Source organism: Pseudorca crassidens, chromosome 15, assembly GCF_039906515.1.
Source record: "Pseudorca crassidens isolate mPseCra1 chromosome 15, mPseCra1.hap1, whole genome shotgun sequence".
In the NCBI taxonomy this organism is placed as follows: domain Eukaryota; kingdom Metazoa; phylum Chordata; class Mammalia; order Artiodactyla; family Delphinidae; genus Pseudorca; species Pseudorca crassidens.
The window spans coordinates 71,566,950-71,590,027 of record NC_090310.1 but is presented as its reverse complement, the minus strand read 5'-3'; the positions used below and the strand labels follow the sequence as shown (position 1 = coordinate 71,590,027).

The following is a 23,078-nucleotide window of genomic DNA, read 5'->3' as shown; positions in this document are numbered from 1 at the left end:
GATCACTTTTATTGGCACCTACAGTGTGCTAGACTGTATGCTTTCTATAAATCCCATTCTTAAGCCTCCTAGAAACCCTATAAATTAGGTATTATTCCCGTTTCATAAGTGAAGAAACTGAGTTTCAGAGAACTGGAGTAAATAAGCCCAAAGTCCCACACACATGGAGTCGGGGTGGGATTGGAAGCCAAAATAGGGTTATCTGACTCCAGAATCCATGTTCCTTCTCCTGCACCAGGAATGCAGCTCTCACCACTCACTGGTCTCACTGTATGAGGCTGCTGATGGCTCCTCCCCTTTTCTACCACGTGGGCAGAGGCTGCTGCCACCACAGTGTCCTGCAAGGAGCCTGTGGCTGGGTACTGGCGTGGAGCCAATCAGATTCCCACCCGGTGCCAGGTTCTGTGATAAGCATGTTCAAATCTGCCATCTTACTCTGTCCTCACAGTAATCCTCCCTAGTTGGTATGTTTGTTAGCAAACCCATTTTACAGTAGAGGAAACCGGTGCTCTGAGATATTAAAAGCTCTTCCTCAGGTCCCATAATGAATCCATAGTGAGGTTTGGACCCATGTTCTACTTTCTAAACCAAGCGTCTTGTCTTTCCTCCAACTTTACGCTTTCTCTCCGTCACAAAGCAGGGTGAAGGAAAGAAAGGAGATCAGCGTGAATAGCCTTGCTAGCTGACAGGACAGAGCCTCCTCTGGGCTCCTCTGTCCACTTCAGAGCCCAAAATGCCTGTCACAGGAAGGTAGCTGCCCAGTAATCCAGAAAGGACCTGTGAGGATTGTCCCACCAGGAGCTTCTTCGGAAGTGGGACTGTAGACCAGATGGTCCCATCCCATCCTCGGGCATTCCTGAGCTGGTCCAAGCCCTGGATAGATATAGAGAGAGATGAGCAAGAGAGAGAGATTGCAGCCTGGTGTGGGAGACTCATGGTCCCACAATGAGCATCTTTGCACAACCCAAATATGTATGTATGTATATATGAATGATGGACCTGGAATTCATCTAAGGTCTTCTAGCTCCAAGGCCATATCTGGTTCCAGCTCTTCTGGTACTGGATTCTGTCTTCTTTTAAGGTGAAATCTGCTCTCTGTAACATCCATCCATTCATTCCTGATTTTGCACACAAAGTATGGGTTGGTCAGCAACCAGACGCTGGCCCTTGTCTGCCCTCTGGTGTCCCAGAGGGTAATGAAATCAGTCTTTCTCTTCCTGCAGCTCTGAGCCTCACCCCCAGCTATTGGGCTTCAGCCAGCTGTGTGCCCTGCAGGTCCTGCCCTCAGGCTCAGGGGCCCTCACATCAGCTATCAACCTTCTTCAGTACACATTTCTGTTTTCCAACATGTTCAAAATCTTGAGTGGCGCATCTGTCTCCATTTAGTCCATGTCTATGAAGTGTTTGGTTTCCCTGGGCCGTCTACCCTGGGCCGAACTACTGGAAGTTCAGGGGGCTGCCACCACCCTCACTCACTTTTCCAAACCTGGGTTCAGAACACACTGCTCACGTTTGAATTAACCTCCAAATGTCCATCGCGTATCTGCCTCACACAGAGTTCATGGCTTCCAGCTCGGGATTTGAGGGTCTCAAGTAAAGACTTTATATTTCATCTGTGCTGTGTCTTCTGGTTAGATTTGACCCTGTTATCCCAGTGTACTGAGATATTTTTGATTTCTAGCTGGGTTAGCCAAGGAGCTCACTTAATCCTCCCAGTTTGGGGCCTCAAATTACAATAATTATTAGATTATTAATATTCATCATACCGGCTATTATCTATTGAGCATTAATTGTGAGCCCATTTCCAGCTGAGTGTTTTATATGCATTATCTTATATCATCGGTATTTTGGGAGGATTAAATAAGTTTGTTATGATTATCCCTGATGGTTTACAAGTGAGGAAACTGAGGTTTAAATAATAAGGAACTTGCCTAAGCCTTCATAGTTTTAAATGGCAGATTTTTAAGCTGGAACTTAAACCCGGGTCTGTGTGACACCCCTAAGCCTACGGCCAAGATCATTCCACTATACTGCCTTCTGTAAGATAGGTGTTATTATTCCCATTTTATAGAGAAGGAAAGTAAAGTGCTCAGTTACAGCAAACATTGAGTCATTGGCTCAAAGCAGTGGTGCCCAAAGTGTGGTCCCCAGATCAGCAGCATCAGCATCACCTGGGAACTTTCTGGAAGCAAATTCTTGGGCCCCACCCCAGACCTACTGAACCCCACACTCCGCCGGTGGGGCTCAGCAGTCACTGTTTTTAACGAGCCTTCCAGGTAATGCTGATGCACATTCAAGTCTGAGAATCGCTGGCTGGTAGTAAAGCCCAGGACTGTCAGACTCCAAAGCCCTGGTTCTTCTATGTGCAGAATCGTCTCTGATAGTACAGTTGGGCACACTGAGAGAGAAAGGCTGATTCTCCCTTTCTCAGGGTGGACGCACCAGGAAGAGGGGCTGCCTGGCGATGCTGGACCTGAGGGCTGCTAAAGCTCGTATATAGCTGAGGGTCCCTAAACCCAGGGCTCCTTTCACAACCATCTCTGGAACTTTCTGTCCTTTTGTCTGAATGGCAAACAAGCCGAGAGTCAGAATGGAAGGAGTGGAAATTTACAAGGAAGAGCAGTCATGAGTCACACAGTGAAACCATGAACTCAACAGAACATCATGAACAGGAATTTTTTTAAATGCACAAAGTTCTGTTTGAAGGGACAGTTATATTTTCTGGAGGCTCCAGGATTAAACTGAATCTGGGAGAAAAATGGAATGTTACAAGCTTGCCACCTCCAGTTTTTCTGAATATTTTATAGAGATTATTGAATATTTTGTAATCATCCTCTTGGCTGACAGATTAAAGGACACACTTATTAAGTTCCTGGCAACCCAAAGTGGAATGGAATTGTTTATTCCTTGGAAATGCAAAATGGAAATTTAAGTGGCCTTGAGAAAGTAAACAAATTGTCCATCCCAAGCATTAAAGAGTTAAACTAAGGTAAGTGTCAGAGAAGGATATTAGACTCCGAAAGGAGACATAGTAGACCATCAAAACTAAGAATTACCTTAGACACTGTCTGATCCAACTTCCTCATCTTAAAGACAAAAAACTGAGTCCCAGAGAGTTTTCTCAAGGTCACTCATCGAGTCACTAGCAAAACCTGGGCTAGAGTTGGGAGCTGTGACCTCTCTAGTCCTTGCCCCCTGGTCTCCTTCAGAGGAGTGAAGTATGGTCAATAATGGCTTGTCTTCTATCTAATATTTTCTGTAGACCCCCAATCCGATTTCTGCACAAATCTAACCATCTCAAATTGAATTATACTTTTCATCTCCTGGTTGTGGGAATAACTGAGGTGTTCCTTTAAATATTCATTGACTGCCAACTATATGCTAAGCAGGGTAGGGATTGTAAAGACAAATAAGGCATAGTCTCTTCCTTCAAGGATATTACTGTCCTCCAAGAGGAGATTCGTAAGTGGATTAGTTTCAATCAATGCGATAAGTGATAGAGAAAAGGCATGTGTGGTGCCCCAGGAACACTGATCAGAGGCTCAGCAGGTGATTAATTCTGCCTAAGTGAGTTAGACAGTACTATCTATGTGAGGAAATGGATTTTGATTTGAAGAAAGTGCAAGGAAAAGATTATCCCAGATAGAAGGGACAAAGGCTCGGAGGTGTAAGGGGTATGGTGAGCTTGAGGAAGGGGCTTTAAAATACAGGGTGCTTTGTTCTGAAAGCATATAGCCAGAGATATGTCTGGGACAGTAGCTAGAACCTGCCCGAGAAGGAACTTACATTTGTAGCCTACTTAAATTCAGTTTCCAGGAGGGGCAACCTATTTGGAAATTAGAGTGATCCCAGTGTTAGGTGCCCTTGCATGTTGTTGGAACCTGGCCTCATATTCTCTTTGATTTGTATAGATTCAGCTTTCCATTATAAATAAGTAGGGACAGCATTTTCTCAGCTACAGACCTTTACTTTCATTGTGAGCTGGCCCAGACATTCTTTCTCAATACCCTTTCAAAGAGACCTCAGTAAAGCTACAGAGCTGAACTTGTTTTTGACAATTTATGCTAGGCCACTGCATCTTGAGAAGAAAATAGAATTGTATACACCTCACAGGTGGTCCTGAGTGGTAACAGGGCGCTTAGGAAGTGCTTGTTAAAGTAATCAAGGATAAAGAAGTGATGTTGAAAATGTAAATATATAGTTGCTAGGTAGCAGGATAAGCTGAGCTTAGAGACTAGGTTTTTTTTTCCTCAGCTCAAAGCCACAGCCTTGGTAAGTTGAAAACACAGATAATAATTCTGCCAGCTAACATTTTGTGAGTAATTCCTGGACAAAGCACTTTACATGCATCATTTCATTTCATAATCTCAACAATTCTATGAGGCAGGTCAGGGAAGCTGAGGTTCAGAGATTTTAAGTAACTTTCTCAAGGGCACACAGCTACCAAGAAACCAGACTGAGGTTTGAACCTGGGTTTATATGATTGCCCTGTCAGCAGCCTGTCCTTGAAATACTTTCTTTGCTTAACTTCTACTCTCCTGGTTTTTCTCCTTCCTCCCCAGCCACTCCTTCTCATGCTTCTTTCTTGGTTCTTCTTCTAACCATTCCAACATCCCAGGACCTAGTCCAGAATCTTCTCTTTTCTGCTTATGCTCCGTCTAAGTGGGCGGTGATGATGACATTAAATGAGATAATGAGCACAAGAAGAGGCCAGATTTGAAGCAGGAGCGGGGGAGTTCAGATCTAGACAGATACGGTTTGAAGTGCTGTTGAGTCACTGAAGACATGTCGAGCAGGCTGTTGGATTTGTGGGCCTGGAGCTCAGCAGAGGAGTCTGGCCTGGAGATATAAATGTTTGCTACATTGTATATACACAGTGATTGAAGACTTTGCCATGAATAAGGAAATTGAGGCACATTAAGATGGGACACGTTGCCTGGCATCCCTTAGCAAGTTAATGGAAGAACCAGAGCATCAAACTGGGACTTACCTATTAGAAGTGCCTACAGAAAAGCAGTCAGTTAAAGCTGACGGCAAAACAGGGGTCTATGAAAGGGGCTACGTGACTAGTCCAAGTGCAGACTTTCTGGTCGTCCACCCAGACCCTGAGATGGACCTTGGAATGTGTGAATGAGTTCATGGATCAGGTAGCCTCATGGTTGTCTACTCAGCCAGGATTATGATAAGATCTCAGTAGGCAAAGCATAACTTTCTGAATCAAAACAGAAATTTTTAAAAGTCTGAAGTCTGATTTATATATTAGTGGTTGGGAGCAGATCTATATACCTTAGAAATTCAGTGAAGGAGCTGTAGTGTTGACATCATCACAGAGGTTGAGGAGCGCACGTAAAGTTCTTGCCCAGGTGGTAGGTTGTCCCACTGCCCACAGAGGTGGACAGCAGGTATGATACAGGAGGTAGAGGTTTGGAGAGGGAACGTCTTTGCAAAGCAGAATTCAAGGAAATGGAAGAAAAAGATCAGAGTGCCAAGGACAGGCAAAATCCCTCTGTCCCCTGCGTTACCATCTCCATCATTTTCTAGGTGGTCTCCTACATGCTTCTGGAGTATGTCATGATGTTTAGTTAGAGGCTGACTCAGTAGGATGCACTTGACTGTATTGAGAGGAACTGCCTACACCACCAGACGTCTATTATATCTCTAACCTGCACCTACCTCTAGAGTGGACAGATGTCGAGTGAGGAGATCCCCCAACCACAATACTAAGTGTTGGTAACACAAACATGAAAAAGGCAGTTCTGCTTCCAGAAATCCCATGATATTTTAGGGAGCACAGACACAGTGATACGGCATGATGCATCTAGTAGAGGTACGTGTAGAAGCTGCGCGGAGAATGGTGTCTGGGGAAGGGAGGCTCTTCTGGCCCATTAACCGTGTAATTCATCTGTCTTTGGGTGATTTACTTTTCACTTCACCAGCCATGTGAGTTGACTCCCTAACTATATGAAGGCTGGAAATGAAAGTAAAATTTCAATCCCTTGGCAGTAAAACAAGAAGAAATGTGTTAAACATGATTAGCAGAGACACATTTAGCAGAGATACAATGTAGAGTAATCTTGACATGTTCCTTTCCCTTACCCTCCACATTTAATTCAATACCAAGTTTTGATTATTCTGCTTCTTCAATATGTGTAGAGCCCATCCACATTCAATACCTCCATCCTCGTCCAAGTTACCATCATCTCCTGCTTCAGTAAGGTCCACAGCCCCTAAATAGTCCTCATATCCATCCTTGTCATTCTCTAGTTCATTTTCTTCTTAGCAGTTAGGGAGATCTATTCAAGGCAGATGTAAATACGTTGCCTCATATCTCCCTGGCTTCTGATTTTTCTTAAGCTAACAACTGAAGTCCCCATCCAGACCTTACATCCATATCTTGCCCTGCTCATTTTTTCCAAGTTCTCACATTTCACTGTTCCTTTCTCTGTGACCTCCAGCCACACTACCTTCTTCCCTAAGTGCTCCACCTTTTCCCCACTCCTTCTCCCACGGGGCCTCTGCGCATGCCATTGCTCTGTCTACAGCAGGGTCGACAAACTACAGCCCACAGGCCAAATCCAGCACACTCTTTGTTTTTGTAAATAAAGCTTTACTGGAAAAGAGCTATGCTTATTTTTTACATCTTGTCTATACATAGCTGTTCCTGTGCTCCTGTCGGTAGAGTTGAGTAATTGCTATTGAGACCATCTAGCCCACAAAACCTAAATATTTACTCTCTAGCTCTTAACAGAAATGTTTTACAACAACTCATCTAGAACACTGGCTATACCCACACTGTTCCTCTAATTGGCTCCTTTAGATCTCAATTCATGGATTTCTTCCTTTTCTGACCCCTTTCTCCCCAGGCCAGATTGGATTCCTTTGTTAGGTGCTATCATAGAATTCTGTTTTCTCAGCACTGACCTCATCTTTCAAATGTATTTAAGGTCCAACTCTTCTGACAGTTGGCAAGATTCAAGAGGTGAGGACCATTTCTGTTTGCTTACTACTGTGTCCCCAGCATGTAGCATGGTGTGTGGCACAGAAGAGATAGACAGAAATTCTTATTTAGTTGACTAGATGGATAAATGGATGGATGTGCAGATAGATGCGACTCAGGCATAGCAATACTAAGTCAGAATAAAAAGGAATATTTAGAAAACCTGGTACAGCTGATACTATACACTGTTGACCCACTTTCTGCATTCAGAATTGAGTGCAGCAGAGAAAGGAATCAAAGAATGTTTCTTTGCCAGTCAGCTGATATCCAGATCTTAGCATGTCTCCACCCCTGTCACCAACCTCTAGTCTGCCAACACTGGGCGGGAATTTTACAAGTCCCTTTTCATTGTTCCTGCAAAATTGGGAGCTGCTACTGAAAATATCCTCAAGTAGTTAACTGTTGGCTGCTCTGGTAATGTGCTACAATCATTCCTCTATTCATAAGAAAAGGGAAGGATAACAGCTGGTGGTCTTCAGACCAGACACAAATACAGGCAAAGACTCAGATAGGCTGCTATCTGGCTGTGCCAGTGGAAGAAACAAGAAAAAGAGTGAAGTCAGGAGGCAGATATAACAGACTGTGAGGCTCCACTGGCTGGATGGCCTCACGAGTAGCCATGAGAACATCAGTTATCCGGGAATGTTCTGAGAGACAGTGGGCATCAATTACATGGATCCAATCTGTATGGTCATGGAGAGCTGGCTTCCCCACATGATTTGTCTTGGGAGCTGAGATGTTCTTTGGTTATTGAAACTCACTAAGTAGAAAGGAAGGGGTTTGAACTGTTCGTTTTTTAGATGAGAAGAAGCCAAAATGAGTTGATAGAATATCAGTAGGAAATGGAATTTGGCTTCTTGGGCTGCTTCAGGATGATCAAGGAAAGTGTCAGGGCGGAGCTGAATCTTAAACAATGAGTGATCAGAGATTGTCAAGGCAGAAAAGGAGAAACATGTTATTGCTGTCTTTGTTTTGTTATGACACAGCACGTCAGTACTTAATGGCATAAAACAACCACCATTATATTGTGCTCACAATTCTGTAGGCCAAGAGTTGGGGCAGGAGTGAGCAGGGATAGTGGTTGTGTCTGCGTGAAAATGAGGAGACTCAGATGGAATGACTTGAATGGCTGGAAATAATTGGGATGGCTCTCCGAGAGCCATATGTCTGGGTCCTCATTTCTTCCTCAAGTGGCATCTGCTAGGGATGGAATGCCCAAATGGCTCATTTATTTGTGTGTCTGACCCCTTGGTCGCAATGACTAGAACATCTGGGGATGGCTGGTCTCTCCCTGTGCGTCTAACTTGGTCTTCTCTGTAGCATGGCAGACTCGTGGTAGTCAGACTTATTACATGCTGGCTGGCTTCCCCCAGAGAGAGTGTTCTGAGAAAGCCGGGAGGAATGCCAGTTCTCTTAAAACTAGGTTGAGAACTGGCCGGCATTACTTCTGCTGCATATCATTATTAAAAGCATCCCAGGTAAGCCTAAAAGAGTGGAGAAGCAGGCTCCACGTCTCAGCAGGGGAAATGGCACGTGTCTACAGGAAGGGAAAGAATGGTGGTCATCTTGGAGATTAAACTACCACACTGTTCTAAAAGAAGAGAGTACATGCACATGGGCGCCACGGTGTGAGGTCTGCCTGGCTGATTAGAGTGAACAATAAATCGGAATACTTTCCAAATCTCCAGTTTCCACTTAGGTTACAGTGATAACTCTTGCATTACTAGCACATGGTTTGGCAAGGTCTCTGAAGATCTTCAGAATCTGGAAAGAGCTTTTGCTCTCATGTACAATTCCTTGTGAGTGTGAATGTCTTCGCTAAAATACAGAGTCCAAAAGACATCAATAAAATGATCTTTTCCCTAGAGCTTGAGAGAGAATATGAAGGGCAGGAGACAGATGTTGGTGTCTCTGCCCGGCGGCCTGATCCTCCTTGAGACACCCTGACCCTGACCTCTTTCTCAGGAAGTCCTTACCCTTGGACTTGTAATTATGAGTAGTTTGACATCCCTGGAGTATTTGGATTTTTAACTCCATGGGATTAGGTGGTGGGAGATGAACCTAGAAAAGGGATCAAGGGCTGTGTCTTAAAGATTGTCAAAACTAGAGAGTTTGGAATTTATAATGTTTTCTGTAAGGAGCTAGCACAGATTTTAAGAAGTGGAGAAGCAGGATTGAGTCCAGTTCCAGAAAGATCATCCCACTGACAGTGAGGAGAATGTATTGGAGTGTGAGTTGATAAGACTAATAAAAAGTAAGTATTGTTTCTGCATGTATCAGATCCAAGGAAAGTGACTTAGCATAAAACACGGCTGCAGTGGACATTTATTTTATACATGCATACACACACACACACACACACACACACGCACACACACCTGCTTACAGAATTAATAGTGACTACAAACAAATTGGTGTGGCCAACTGTTTGTAATGAAGCAGGTGATAGAGAGAGGATGTTCTACAACATTCCATTCTCGGGACTGTTAAGTCCAGAAGTATTGATTAGATAGCCATGCTTGCTCTATATTTTCTTGATCAGTCAATATTTTGATGGTTTGATGCCTGAAAATATTTGGACATATTCGATTTTTGAAATTAGTATCCTTATTCAGTTAATGTCTCATTGGGCCAATTCAGTTTTTCCAAGGTGAAAACCCCTTTCATCTTCAGGGTCTTTGATATAGGTTGGATGAAATTCCCTCTGATCTACAGATGTGACAGAGGCTCAGAAAGTAAGAGAGTCACTCCAAAGTAGCAGAGTCACTTCTGTTTCTGCTACAGTGAAGACTCATGTGGTCCTCCACTGAGTCGTCAGCCAGCTGGGCCCTAGCAAATACATGCACTTGTAAATCTGGTCCCCATTCTTATTAATAACCCTTCTTTTACTGTCCCATCACTCTCCTTGCCAATTGATCCATCAGCAGAGGTTTACCTAATAATTCAATGTCATTATTATGCTTTACTTATAAAATAGCTATTTGCCAAGCCTGTTCTGCAATTTAAAAATGCAAGTCCTACCACGCCACCGTCCATCTGAAAACCTGTCACCGGCTCCCCTTTGCTCTCAGAGTAAAGTTAAAATGCATCTCATGGCCTGTAAGACTCAGAATGATCTGATTCCTGTCTACATCTTTGGTCTCATCTCTAACCACTCTCTGGATTTCTCAGTATAGTTCAGTCATATTGACTTTCCTTCTATTCTTGGAAAACACTAAGTATTTTCCAACATCATGGCTTCCACAATTCCCTTCCCTCTTCCTGGAACATTCTTCCTTTCTGTCATTCATTGTAGACCCTTATTAATCCTTCAGATCTATGATTCTCTGTCATCTTTTGAGGACTTCCTAATCTCTAATATAAACAGTGACCATTTTTTTCTAGTCCCTTCTTTCACAAGTGTTATGTATTCAGATATTTATTTAACAGTTTTTTGGTTACTGTCTGCCTTCTTCACAAACTGTAAGCTCCAAAGTGCAGAGACCACTTCTGTTTTAACCATCACTGTGTCCCTAGAGACTAGCGTTAGGTGCTTGGTATATGACAGATGCTTGATGAGTATTTGTTGAATGAACCATTATGTTAATTTTGTGATCAAGATGGATCACAATGATTCACTATTCTGTATTCAACCGACTATTCTTGTGGACTGCGTGAAAAACGTGGTCCTGCAGTCTTGAAGATGACTAAGGTTACTCTTAGGTTTTGATCCCATGGTGGAGGTGGGGAGACCAGGAGGAGACCATTGCACTAGTCTGGGAGACATAGGTGGGGTGCTGTTTGCAATTCCTTTTCTTGGGAAGTCCTAATCCTAATATCTTTGTCCTCGTCATTAATTCTAAAGACCTCATGGCCAGTGATGGCATCCTTGGACTCCATCATTCAGTGCAGGACTGGAACACAGAAGGAACACTCTTCAGAAGTACTTTGTGGCTACAGCTGCCCCTACCCTTGTGACCTCCCTTGTCTCCTCCAGAGGGCTGTATGCTTCTAACAATTTTTTCCTTCTCCCCCTCGCACCCCAGTCACTGCTTAGCCTTCTCCAACTTTATTCACTTGTGGATATTCCCAATATTTGGGAAAATCTGAAAAGTCAACTTTTATGTTTAAGGAATATACCTCATTGTCTTTAAAGGGGAAAAGAGAAGAAACTAACCTTTATTTAGCCCTAACTATGTACCAGGGGCTATGCAGGATGTGGTGATATGCTATATCCTTTAATCCTTACAACTTTTGAAGTGACAGTTATTATTGGAATCAGGCTTCTTTCACAAGTGTAGAGACTGAGGTTCAGGGATACTAAGTAACTTGTTCAAGGTCACATAGCTAGTAAGAGTTATATCAGGGATTTAAACCTAATATTTATCTTGCATATGATCTGACTACTATAATGTACTCCCTCCCAAGTAACGTGAGATGTGCAGACACTTGTGAGGCCATTGGGGAGATGGCATACTTTGATGCTGATGTCTTCAAATCCCAGATTGCACTACTCTCTTCAGTGATTAGAACATAATGAGAACCCTCCTGCCATTCATTCACTCATCAATGTTTGTTGAGCACCTGCTATGTGCTAGACACGTGTTAGCTTTCATGCTACATCAAGTGAATAAAGCAGGGAAAATTCCCTCCCTTTATGTCCTCATAAAGCTTACATGGTAGTGGTGGTAGGGAGTGGAAAGAGAGAGACAGAAAATAAACAATGGTCAATAAAAAGATAAGTAAATTATATGGCATTATAGAAAATGACAAGTGCTATGAAAAAAATGGAACAAGATAAGTGGTATTTGGAGTTATAAGTGGGGGAACATTGCAGTTTTACAGAAGATGAAATTTGACCGAAGACTTGAAAAAGATAAAATGTCAAGAGTGTCCCTGTTCGAGGCACCCAAGGCAAGAGTGTGCCTGATATTTTCAAGGAAGAGCAAGACTCTATTCTAGCTGCAGGGGTCCAGAGAGCAAGGTTTTCATGATGAGCAGTCTACGCTGTTCTTTGTTGGACAGAACTTGGAAGTCCAAACCAGTAGAGCCCACAAGAAGCATGGACTTCTCTCAATCCACATCCTTTCAGAAGGCACCATAGTAAATAGGTTAACCCAAGATGCTTCCAAAGGACAACAAAGACCCTTGTACCTATGAAGCCACTGCTTTCCATGTTTCTCTTTGGTGCTGATTCTGACCTTCCTTAGCCCAGTAAGGTCTGGCATTGAAGCCTTTCTCCACTTGCCCATTACTCAGTTCTGCTGTGACTCCAGTCTGGCTATACTGGACTTCCCAAGTTCTCTCTCTCTCTCTCTCTCTTTTTTTTTAATATAAATTTATTTATTTATTTTTGGCTGCATTGGGTCTTTGTTGCTGTGCACGGGCTTTCTCTTGTTGCAGCAAGCGGGGGCTACTCTTTGTTGCAGTGCCCGGGCTTCTCATTGCGGTGGCTTCTCTTGTTGCGGAGCATGGGCTCTAGGCACGTGGGCTTCAGTAGTTGTGGCACGTGGGCTCAGTAGTTGTGGCTCGCGGGCTCTAGAGCGCAGGCTCAGTAGTTGTGGCGCACGGGTTTAGTTGCTCCGCGGCACGTGGGATCTTCCCAGACCAGAGCTCGAACCCGTGTCCCCTGCAGTGGCAGGCGGATTCTTAACCACTGTGCCACCAGGGAAATCCCTCCAAGTTCTCTTTTAAGCTAGTCACTCAGGCTATGACCATGGTGATTTCCCTGCCCTCCCCCACTCCCCAAATCTAGTACATCTGCCCCATTCAGACGTATTCACTAGGTCCCTGCTTGGCAAGGAACCCAGTGTAATGTTGTTAAGGGTGTTAGCTGGCAGGATCACTTCTGTCATTGTTTTCTAAAAGCACCATTGCATTTTCAACTGCCCCTAAACATGGTGAGCATTTAGTCACCATTCTAAGTCATTTATTTAACATGAAAATTTATTAGTTAGGCCATTGTTTAGCAAATTCATCACATTGCACTTTTTACTTAGCAGAATCACTTAATTAGTGTTTTATTACTGGAATCGACTGTCAATTATGTGGCTAATCCATTTACTTAGGGAATGAATGTTTTATCTGCGTAAGGCAATTCAAAGTGCACTGTTAACTCTTCAGCGATTAAAGACTGTTGTCAGTGGCAATTCATGTTGTAAGGAAAATTAAATCATTTATTTCCCGTGAAGTATCAGGTATTGGAAAAATCTTTGGAAAAGTGTAGAGAGGGTAGTTTAGAACCTTTCATGAATTAAAGAACTTTCATTAACTGAGTGCTAATGAAAGCTAAATAAAAGTAGCTGGAGGGTTTTGATTGGACCCCTTGGGATAAGTTATTATAATATGTACACCCATATGTGTATGTTGCTGTAACATATATAAATGCTCTTTTATTGACATTATTTCTTTGGACTCTCACAAAAGCGTTGTGGGGTGACATTGGGGTTTGTAATTGGCAGCCTCTGAGACGGCCCCGATGACTCCTGCCTCCTTCCACACATCCTTGTATTATCCCTTCCTCTGAGTGCAGGCTGGATCTACTGACTGGCATCTAACGAATAGAATGTAACAAAGTATTGAGGTGTCACTTTCAAGATTAGGTTATAAAAAGTCTGGGGCTTCCATCCGGGCTGCTCGCTTTCTCTCTCTCTCTCATTTGCTTGCTCCATGGGAAGCCAGCTGCCATGTTATGAGTTGCCCTATGGGGAGACCCACTGGCCGTGGTTACTCCAATAACCCATGAGAAAATAAGTTTGTTAGTGACCGCATGAGTGAACTTGGAATCAGATTCTTCCCCCCAGATGAGTCTTCACATGCAACCACAGTCACATCTGACAGCGTGCGTGCAGGTTCATGAAAGACCTAGAGCTAGAAGTACCCGTGGAAGCGGCACTCAGATTTCCGACCTACAGAAACTGGAAGATAGTAAATGTTTGTTATTTTAAGTTGCTAATTTGGGGGATGGTTTGTTAAGTAGTGATAGATAATTAATGCATGGCTTAATATGTGATATGGTATAAGAATTTACCAGAAGCTTTTTGGTTAATAAGTAGTAGAGCCAGGATTTAACCTTGGTTCTTCTGTTGCATTTCTATAACCAAAAAAGAATAGGAACTATAGTTAAGATCTCTCACTGCAACTTTCAGGGGTCCTTAAAGCATTGACATCCCACAAGTGCTACTATTCAGAGGCAGTTTCTCTATAACCGTGATTCCCTTATGACCTGCACACCTTTGTTACCATGAGAAGAAGCCACAGGAATTCTGGAGAAGTTGGTGAGCAGCAGGCCTGTAGGATTGATCTTCTTTACTATGTTTCAATCAGGAATTGAGTCAAAATTCCTCTTTCTGGCCCCCAGTCACTGCCCTGACCCCCAGTAAATGGTTGTAACAATAGTTCCCAAACATGACTGGCCCCAAACTAAAGCTACTAAGTCCTTAGGTCTAGGGAAGAAATCTATATTTAACATGTTCCCTGAGTGACTCTTGTATGGCCCAATGGTTGGGGATCCACTACATAAAACACAGTAGGTTGCCATTGCAGTCAACTTCTGTAATTTAACAGCTGAGGGTCTGCCAGGCTAACCCTTGATGTGCACACACAGCTTTATCAGTTCTTATGAGAGTGTTAGGTATCTGTCCTTCCCAGAGTAAAGGCCAGCAGCATTGGTTGCTTGAATGTTTTTGTTTGGTTGGTTTCGAACAGTACTAAGGTGTACTACCTCATTCATTCACTAGAAGCAGAAAGGACAGTGCTTGCCTTATTGAGTAACTCCAGGACCATTAATGAACAAATTGTATTTCTTAACTGGAAGCTCCCTTAAAGACCATCTGATCTCTTACCACTCAAAGCGCAGGTCCACGGACCAGCAGCATCTCCGTCACCTGGGAGCTTGTTACAAATGCAGACTCTCGGATCACATTCCAGACTCACTGAATTAGAATATGCATTTTAAACTATCGCCAGCGTGTATATTGAAAGTTGAGAAGGAGTGGTCTAATTCAACTTCATAATTTTAAAGTTAAGATCCAGAAGGTGAAAGTAATTGTGCAAGACAATTTAGTGGCAAAACCAGGATGAAAACTCAAGTCTTATAACTCCAAGACTGTGTTGTTTCCACTCCATTAATGTTCTGTTGTCTTTGTAGCTTATTATATCCACACGCTCTGCTTAAGTATCCAGGGCGTAGTTTGAAATGAAGAAAGCAGGCTTCTCTCCATCCAGGATAATGGCAAACGCGTTTCAAACAGCTGTTGCACATTTCAATTTCCTCTCCCTTTCCCAGACAAGTTTAGCATTTCATTTTCTCTTTCGTATACATGAACAAAAGACAAAGTCACCTGTCAGGCTGAAGACTGTAAAACCTGACAAAATTGAGTTTTTCTAGCTTAGCTAAGTATCACTCTGCAACTGTTTTGCATACCTTTGTCTTACTATGATTTTGACAGATGAGGGAGAGGAAATGTTTTCGATGTGAGGCGTTATTTACTTTTTTTTCCCTTCCATCACGTACCTTCCTATGAGGACGTGGGTCTCGGAGTGCAGTGATACATACACAACACAGAATGCTGGGCTGGTTGCTTTTAGTGTGAGCACAACTCTGGAGCGAGGGAGAAATTCCAAATCATGCCCTGCCCAAGCTGGAGTCACAACAAAGCTGTAACCTTCAGTCTGACAGAAACACACCCTTCCTCACACAACCTGTCATCCCCCCTGTCCAACTCTCTCTCAGAAGCCACCCTAGAATCCCTCTGTTTCCTGCTTGCAAGAATATCAAAACCATACAATTTACTGTTCTTTATTATTTCTGCTTCAAGTAACTTACTAAGCAGGACATGTTCCTTTACGTTCTTTGGAATATCCTATCTATACTAACACGAACAGCCATATACAGACTTTTCTACTAATAGTATTAAATAACTTCACAATGATAACATTGTGTAAACTCACATTTTCTTCTTAATGTACTTCATTCTCATCTGATAAGCAGTATAATCCCCAGGAAGCCATTCCTTACCAGCCAAAATTTGTACCATACTTTATCATGTGTTTACAAAATTCTTTAGGCACATGTATCACTGCCTATTTATGGGGTATTTTTCTACTCATCGAAGTTCAGATAGTCCGTTACTTCAAACAGAAGTGCAAGTGGGTGGTGACTATGCAATAATTAAACACTGGACTTCGACGTTACAAAAAAGAGTTTGTGTTTCTGGTGAGCTGAAACATTTTCAAAGTTCAGCATTATACCCCTTCTCCTTTGTGGTTCAGCAGTATATTTCCAAGATCCCATACGTACCCCTCAGCTTTGTTCTCTCCTTTCCTAGTTTGATCACTGAGCAGTTAAGACCAAAAAGCATCCTCTTGTTGCTACAGGTCTGTTGCTTCTGGCTCGCCAAGTGATCTTCATTTTTGTTTGAATTAAGTTTATAAAACCTATGCTGTGAACCCTGGTATCAGCACTTTTGCTGTCTTGTTTTCCCGCTGATTTTCATGAAATTGTGACAAAATGAAAAATAAAAAAGACTTTCAAAGTCTTTTTTTTTCTAACAGTGAAATCCTTTCTTCAAGCACAATCATACCTAGAAGTCTATTTTTTTTAACATCTTTATTGGAGTATAATTGCTTTACAATGGTGTGTTAGTTTCTGCTTTATAACAAAGTGAATCAGTTATACATACACATATGTTCCCATATCTCTTCCCTCTTGCGTCTCCCTCCCTCCCACCCTCCCTATCCCACCCCTCTAGGTGGTCACAAAGCACCGAGCTGATCTCCCTGTGCTACGCGGCTGCTTCCCACTAGCTATCTATTTTACGTTTGGTAGTGTATATATGTCCCTGCTACTGTCTCACTTTGTCCCAGCTTACCCTTCCCCCTTCCCGTGTCCTCAGGTCCATTCTGTAGTAGGTCTGTGTCTTTATTCCCGTCTTACCCCTAGGTTCTTCACGACGTTTTTTTTTTTCCTTAGATTCCATATATATGTGTTAGCATACGGTATTTGTTTTTCTCTTTCTGACTTACTTTGCTCTGTATGACAGAAGCTGTGGCACAGATATACAATGGAATACTACTCAGCCATAAAAAGAAACGAAATTGAGTTATTTGTGGTGAGGTGGATGGGCCTAGAGTCTGTCATGTAGATGTCTATTTTATCAAACAGATAAAAACCATCTACCTCTGGCTGCAGCAGAGGTGAGGGAAAACTCAAGTGCTTGCTGAGCATTGCACGCGTGTGCACGCACACACACACACACACACACACACACACACACACACACACACAAAACCCCCCATGAGGGTCCAATTCACTCCTGACCCACAGAAGACACTCTGAACAGAGGTCTCCCTTCCTAACTCTGGCTCAGCTCTTAGGTCACTAAGTGCACAGACTAATAATTCACTTATTCCTCCCCCTGGATACCACATGCATGAAACTTTCCACATTATGATTTACCTAAAATAAAAATAACGATCCCTACAACTGGTCACTTAAACAAGTACAGACTGACGGCTCCTAACTAAAAGGGCGTGAGTCACAAAAGCAAGGCCGTAACATGAATGACACCCTCTAAAATCAAGCAGTGCACAGCATGTGTGGTCACACATGGCCACCCTGTGGACCCCTGGATTAGAGGAGCCTCAGGAAAGATGGGGCCCAGTTTATGGGGCTCTAGTAGACCACAGGGTTTCACTGAGAGACACTATTTTTCATTATTGCTACAGTCACGCAGAGTCCAGGAACCAGCCCAGAGAAACTCAAAGGCCAGTGTTTTGTTACGTGAGGGATCCTTGGGCTGGAAGTACTTCTGCATCTTGGCTGTGGTGGTCACAGGAGTCTACACCTGTGATTAAATTACATACAGCTGTGAACACACACGCACAGGTGCACGTAAAACTGGTGAAATCCAAGTAAGTTCAGTGGAGTGTGTTCATGTCAATTTCCTGATTGTGATGCTGTGTAATAGTTATGTAAGATGGTAACTTGGGGAAAACTGACTGAAGGGTATATGGGGCCTCTCGAAGTTATTTCTTATGACTGCATGTAAATCTACAGTTATCTCAAAATAAAACTTTAAGAAAAAGCTGGTGCTCTGGTAAAGGGCTGGAAGGTAACTTCTGACCCTGGCCACATCCATCAGAGTCTTCAGATGTGTTTCATGGTTTTCCCAATCAGTTACTCACTCGCCAATCCAAGCATGTGATAAAAGTGTTCTACCTGTTTCTAGAAATTGTGAAGTGGTTTACGTGTCTTTTTTCTTAATCATTTTTGGCAGAGGTTTGTCTAATTTATCAGTGTTTTCGAAGGAAAGAACCAGCTTTTGTTTTTCTTCAGCTTCTCTGTTGTGTCCTTAACTTCTATTATGTCCCATTATCATTTGTTCTTATATTTATCTACTTACTTTCTACTTTCAGTGACTATATTTTTCATCTCTAGAAGTTAAATTTGTATTTTGCAAAGTCACTCATCCTTTTTCCATGCTGTGTTGCCTTATTGCTGTGGTTCACAGTCCTTCCATATCCTCTTTAATCAATCTAAGTGTATTTATTTTATTGTCTCTTAGACAGTTTTATTATTGTCAATCCTTGGCAGGCACATCTCTCTGGGTATCATGTCTGCTGACTCTCCCTTGTGGGGATAAGCTTGCTCACGTGGCTTGTCTTTCTTTACATTTTATTTTTCCGCTATGAATTCATCTTTAGTGGACGCGGTTTTGTTCTGTGGGAATTAACATGTCTTGGATTATGAAAATAGCTCTATAGAGTGGTTCTCATTTGCTTGTCAGGACAGGAAGATTTTCTGTGGTATTACATGGATTTTGTATGTTGATTTCTAGGTTTGCAGTTGCTCTGTCACACGCAGAGCACAAATGCAGACCCCAGACCAAAATGTGGTAGGGGTCCAGAGTTTCCTTTGTTTACTGCCTCTAACTATTTGAAAACTATAAACCCTTCTTTTTATTCTACTAATTGATACCTTTAACTTAAGTGTGTGCATACACACATGTGCACACACACACAGATATGCACACACATGCTTGAAATTAGATCCTTAAGAGCAAGATTAAAATAGTATATATTGACTGTCTATTATAAAAGGTGAAGAAGTTGATTTTTTTTCTAGTGATTCATCAGTCACCCATTTCCTCGTTTTTGTGAGTAACATTTCAGAATTTAATCAAGTATTTTTATGTTAGATGTTTTTACATAGTTTCTCATTAACGATTCTTTTTTTTAGTTCATTATGTTTCAACTCACATTTATTTTGATTTTAATACTCATGTCTATGTTTAACTGATTTTGGTGTATAACAAATCAGTTCTTTTAAAATACAGTTTCCTCCGATCTTGTGGGAGTTTTTTATTTTTTTTAACTAAAAAATGTTTTCCTTGTTTCCCCACCTCCCCAAGCCTCTAGAAAAGAATCAGAGCCAGTATAATTTCTGAATCTTCGTGCATCAGGGAACATCTTTCTGTAGCCTCACAAATGAAAAACAACTTTTATCAGGGTATGATTTTGGAGTCACAGCATATTTCCCTCAAAAATTTTGTTCCGGGGCTTCCCTGGTGGCGCGGTAGTTCAGAGTCCGCCTGCCGATGCAGGGGACACGGGTTCGTGCCCCGGTCTGGGAAGGTCCCACATGCCGCGGAGCGGCTGGGCCCGTGAGCCATGGCCGCTGAGCCTGCGCGTCCAGAGCCTGTGCTCTGCAACGGGAGAGGCCACAGCAGTGAGAGGCCCGTGTACCGCAAAAAAAAAAAAAAAAAAAAATTTTGTTCCAATGATTTTTGGCATTTAAATTTGGGCAACAGAAAATATGGTTAGCATTGTTTCTTTTTCTTTATGGATAGCCTTTTTTTCCAGCCTAGATGTTTATCTGAGTATTTCTACATCACTAATATTTAATAACATTATCAGGAGATTTGTTCTAATTTTAAATTGTACATGGAGAGCTCTTCACATTTTGTTCATTTTGGGGTTTTATTCTGCCAAAAAGCTGTTTTTACATTGTACCCTTTATTATTGCATCTATTTTGTTTATTCTGTTCTCTTCTTTAGTAACAGCAATTATCTTTTATATGTCTGTTTTTTCTCTGAAAATGTCGTTTTGGTGCCTTCACACGTGAACACACATGAGCAGATGATAGATTCCAAGGAAAAAGAAGTTTCATTGTTCTCATTCCCTTATATGTTCACTACAAGCTTCTCAAATTAATTCTCCACAAGTTTCTGCCTGTTGCTTATTCTCATTACAGATTCCAATGTCCATTCAAATTCTGCTCTTCCATTTTGGTTTCCTTACCATCGTTCCTTGCCTCACTCAGCAAATTTTCCTCTAGTTGCTTCTTCACTTGATCCATATTTTGGAAAAGCTGTCCTCTTATTGTTTAATCTTTCACTTTCTTTATTCTTCCATGTTTTCTTGAATTTCATGCCATCTAAAATGCATTTCTGTTTTCCACTGTGTAGGTTATAGAAAAAAATCAAATGGGCTTAAACAATAAGTTAATGTGTTATCTTACAGAACAGGAAGTCAGGAGTTAGAGGAGGTTCCATTGATTGGTTGAATGAGATGCCCAAGAATGTCATTAAAGCCCCCCCGTCCTTTCAAGCTCTCCACTTTGCCATCTCATGTTGGCATTGCCCTTAGCCTGGATCCTTTCTTGGGTGCGAGATTGCTTTAGCAGTTCCAAGCATCAAACCCACACATGGTAATGTCCAGTAGGAGACAGAAGCCCCTGGAATATCCTTCTTAGAAGTAAGGAAATCTTTCCTAGAAGAAAATAGAACTCCCCTAGTGGACCTTCCCTCCTAGCTCATTGAAAATTTTTGAAAATTGGCAGAGATGATAGGAACATCTGATTGGCTTAAAAAAATCAGGATTTTCCCCTACGTCTTGGAATAGGGTCGTCCTCCTCTGAGTCACATGGGGAATGTGTGGGCACGCAGACTCGTTTGGGGGTTCTGCCAGAAAGGAAGAAGGTGAGGGATGGCTGTTGGGTAAACAGTCAACACTGACTACTTTTCTTTTGAAAATTTTATTTTTATCAGCATCCAGAGTGTCATTTTTCTTATTTTTCACATCGCAAATTTTTCTGAGACTCCGTGTTGTTTTGTTTCTGTTTTCCTTAACTTCGAAGAAGGAGAGGTCTCTAGGGGCTGGTGTTTGCCAATAAACAGAGAAGGCAGATGCTTATCGTTGCTTTCGCTGTTCAACTGATTGGGATCCTTTTCTTGTGACTTAAGCAGGAGAAGTAACGGAGGTTCACAGTCCCCATCCCTATGTGATGTATCTTCCACCATCCTTCCAAGTCATGTGAGAGCTGTGGAAGAAGGAATTCACACTCTCTCCACAAAGAGAAAGATTGATTTCTTTATCAGGAGGAGCAAATGAATCCAGAAGCACTTTCCTATGACTGTTCCCATCTCAGATTTTTTCTAATACTGAATCTGAGTGCTGGGGTACAAAGGTGTTTATCCATCCTCTTTTGTCTTAGCCAATGAAAGGGACCGAGGAAGAGACAGGGCTTGGAGATGCCCGATGCCCGTATTTGCTTGCTAGAGCCTTTGATTCTCTGAGCCCAGGAAAGAAAATGGGAAAAGATGAAGCATCTCTTTTTTGTCCTTTGAGCCAGTGTTACCTTAAGTAACGAAGTATAACCGTGTCAATTGTCAATTGTATAATGTCCATTTCAGTTCCGTAGAATGTGGCACAGTGGGATGGCATTCTACTTAACTATTAGTTTTACAAGTTCAGCCCTATGGAGTTGGTCAGATTTAAGACAGGGAGAAAAGGTAATTCCTATATAGATATGCACTGTTCAACATTCCTGAGGGGATATGCGATGGGGGTATGTGAATCTACTCTTTCTCGAAGGTCACAAGTCAAAGCTAGCATATCACGCCCATGATTTTCTATTTCACTGTCATTTTTAATGAGATAAAGTAAAGCAATGGTTGAAAATTGATTTAAAGAGAAACTTTGAAGACATGACTATATAGATACGCACTGTTCAGTGCAGTAGCCACCGGTCACAGGTGGCTATTTATATTTAAATTAATTGAAGTTGGGTTAAAGTAAAAATTCAGTTCCTCAGTCCCACTAGCCACATTTCAAGTGCTTGACAGTCATAGGTGACTAGTGGCTACCATATTGAATGTGCAGATACAGAGCACTTCCATCATCATATGAAGTTCTGTTGGGCAGTGCTGGGCTAGAGCTGTCTTACACTAGATCAGTGTCCTTTCGAGTTCACTCTAGCTCGAAGTCAGCTCTCTTTAGAACTTGATTTGGCACTGGATGTACACCCGCCCTGTCTAATACTATAGCCACTTAACCATATGTGGTGTTAAGCACTGGAAATATGGCTGGTCTGAGTTGAAATGCTTTATAAGATACACATTGGATTTCAAAGCCTGAGTATGAATAAAGAACATCAAATATATCATTAATAATTTTATACCAACTCTATGTTGAAATATCATTTCAATGTATTGGGTTAAACAAAATTTCTTATTGCAATTAATTTCACTTGTTCCTTTTTACCTTATTTAACGTTGCTATAAGAAAATTTTAATTTACATACGTGGTCCGTGTTATATGTCCACTGGACCTCTTTGCCCTCTGTGTAACTGCAGAATGCTCTCCCTTTCTATGTCTCTTTCTCTAGATCTGTGCTTCCTAGTACAGTAACCATAAGCCACATGTGTACATTTAAATTTAAGTGAATTAAAATTAAGCGAAGTGTAAAATGCAGTTTGCCCGTCACATTAGCCGCATTTCACACACTCAGTAGTCACATGTGTTCAGTGGCTACCATATTGCACAGCACAGATGCAGACCATTTCCATCATTGTGGAGAGTTCTATTGGACAGAGCTGGTACAGGTTGTACACAGTGATGGCAAAAACCACAGAAGTGGGGCGTGAATGCCTAAAGCTTGGGCGATGTTTCCATGGTGCCTAACTCTGCAACACGTTATCCTCCCACCTCCTGGAGCCCATCTGTTCCACCTTTGTCAGACATGTTTATGCACATCTTATCTCCTCTTCTCTCCTGCAAGGGCTGTGGCAGCGTATCTCCCTCTGAACACACTTTCCT

At 42.2% G+C, this 23,078-nt stretch overlaps 1 protein-coding gene and 1 long non-coding RNA gene across 14 annotated transcripts in view; one reads left to right on the top strand and one right to left on the bottom strand.

The window, feature by feature from the left end:
* Positions 1-23,078, top strand: part of PTPRT (protein tyrosine phosphatase receptor type T) — a 1,092,462-nt gene that overhangs the window by 969,402 nt on the left and 99,982 nt on the right. The window lies entirely within an intron of this gene.
* The window catches only part of LOC137207852 (uncharacterized), a 28,274-nt gene continuing 25,174 nt past the window's right edge, over positions 19,979-23,078 (bottom strand). The window contains exon 3 of the long non-coding RNA XR_010935332.1: positions 19,979-21,300. This is a non-coding gene — a long non-coding RNA (uncharacterized lncRNA). The remainder of the gene's footprint in view (positions 21,301-23,078) is intronic.